The sequence below is a fragment of the Aquarana catesbeiana genome, unplaced genomic scaffold (genome assembly GCF_042186555.1).
Source record: "Aquarana catesbeiana isolate 2022-GZ unplaced genomic scaffold, ASM4218655v1 unanchor30, whole genome shotgun sequence".
Classification (NCBI taxonomy): domain Eukaryota; kingdom Metazoa; phylum Chordata; class Amphibia; order Anura; family Ranidae; genus Aquarana; species Aquarana catesbeiana.
The window spans coordinates 7653-10026 of NW_027362685.1; the positions used below are offsets into that span (position 1 = coordinate 7653).

General features: G+C 45.2%; 1 pseudogene; it reads left to right on the forward strand.

Annotated features, from left to right (window-relative positions):
* The first annotated feature begins 1413 nt into the window (after positions 1 to 1413).
* Positions 1414 to 2167, forward strand: LOC141122113 (cytosolic Fe-S cluster assembly factor narfl-like; annotated as a pseudogene).
* The last annotated feature ends 207 nt before the right edge of the window (positions 2168 to 2374 follow it).

The following is a 2374-nucleotide window of genomic DNA, read 5'->3' on the forward strand; positions in this document are numbered from 1 at the left end:
TGGATGTCTGTTTATAACTGATATATCCAGGTCGATCCCACGATCCCACGGGTGGATTTCTCGCCTATTAATGCAGACTTAATACAGACAATTGTTCTGATCATAAGCCCATGGACTTTTAGTCTATTCTCAATGCATCTGAGCAACTTTGGCTAAAATGTATCCATTAGACCCGGGTCTAAGACTATTGTCTGTATGTGTATGCAAGACGAGTGATTAAGAGAGGTGTGTGTATAAGGCAAGGTGGCCACCCATGTTCCCTGTAAGACGTCTGTCTTATTTTTATCATTGGCTGGAGGGAGGAATAGTCTTTTTTCAATTGTAGTTACTTTTTTAATATATGTATATTTATACCCAAGGGTTTTTCAATAAAGATAATCAACATAATATATCAGTGGGTCCTCATTGAAGAACTGCTGTCAGGAACCTTTTTCCAATATTTTTTTGTATGCTGTTAGTAAAGTTCAGAGGATCATCACCCTGTGATGTGTGATCTGATCACGATTCACAATCAGGGATGAGGATATAGACAGGTGTTCAATTTGAGCAGGTAGGAGGTAAACCTTTCAGATGCTCATATTCACCTGTGTTAAGTAGGCAGCTTCATTGGTCTTTTTCTTGTTGTTTTCATTATAGTTGTAGGAAACAGTTGTGTAAGCAATAGGGTGACACAACTTCAGTGGATAAATCAATCTGTGGCTGGTGCTGTCGAAGCCACGGTAACGCCAAAATAACCAGAAAAATGGGGGAAGAAATCACATCCAGCCGAAGATATTCCCGATGGTCTGCTTTGGTGGTGGCCAATATGAGGGTGGTCTCATGGGTTATTGGTGTATAACCCACCGAGGTTGGTGTGGAGCCATCTGCCAGATGAACGGTTAATGGCTGGGGCTTCTTGCATAGTGGGATTCCAGTGTCGTTCCATGCAGTGTCTGCAGCCCACTTGCGGAATTCCATTACGTAGTCCTCAACAGGGCGTTTCCCCTGTTGTAGAGAGGTCAACACTGTTTCGGCCGTGGTGGTTCGTTGTGGGTCATCATAGAGGATTGCCATGGCATTGAAGAAAGAAGACAGTGAGAGCAGTATAGGACTTTCCCTTTCCAATAGCTGATGAGCCCATGCCTGAGGTTCTTCTGTAAGTAAGGCTACTATGAACCCGACCTTTGTATCCTCTGAAGAGAAGATCCTAGGCTATAAGGTAAAGTATAGCCAACAGGTGTTCCTGAAAGCCTTGTGGCGAACCCCTGAAAAGCGTTCTGGCATAGGAACCCGTGGTTCAGGAGCTGGGAGTAGGGATGGGCTGCTCCATAGCTATAACAGGTGGTTCCACATGGTCATTTGACTGCCAGGCGTGTAGGAAGGGGAGAGCTGTGACAAGGAACTGTGCTCAGCACTGAGAGCTCCGCACAGGACATGGCATCTCCTTTCAGTGGAGTGCTGCAGCTGACCGACCTGGACGATTATATCAGGCCATCCCAGGATTGCATTAAACCAGTTAAAGTTGGGAAGAAACCTGGAAAAGCAGCAGCCAAGATCCGAATTGAAGACGATGGGAGCTATTTCCAGGTTAATGAGGGCGGAGCTTCCCAAAAGCTAGAAAAAGCAAAGATTACCTTGAACAATTGCCTGGCCTGTAGTGGCTGTGTCACCTCTGCAGAAAGCATCTTGATCACCCAGCAAAGCCATGAAAAATTGTACAAGATTCTAGCCCAGAACAAAATAGAAGATCCCTCTCAGCAAAAGCTGGTGGTAGTGTCCATCTCACCACAGTCTCGGGCCTCTTTGGCTGCAAAGTTTAATCTAAATATCCCAGAAACTGCTAAAAAACATACTTCCTTTTTCAAAGCACTAGGTGTTCACTTTGTTTTTGACACAAGCTTCTCCAGAAACTTCAGCTTGTTGGAGAGTCAGCAAGAATTTATAAAAAAGATACAAGAGACAGAAAGAAGATAAGAGAGCCCTTCCAATGCTGGCCTCCACCTGCCCAGGCTGGATTTGTTATGCTGAAAAAACACATGGCTCTTTCATCATCCCATACATCAGTGTCACCAAGTCACCACAGCAAGCTCTGGGATCCCTGATCAAAAATCACTTGGCACAGACACAGAACTTAAAGCCAAATCAGATCTACAATGTGTCAGGGCTGGCTCAGCCCTTCCTTCTCTGACCTGGCCGCTCAGCTGTCGGCAAATTGCCAGCTCTGATCTCTCTCCACAGTTAACCAGCTGTTGTGGATCTGCTCATCAATCCCACCTACTTAAAGATCTCCAGCTCACTTCATTCCTGCCTTCGCCTTGGTCACATCACAAGAAACCATCTCCTGCGTTCCTGTTTAATCACTTCAATACAGGGCTTTTATACACCCTTCCTTCCC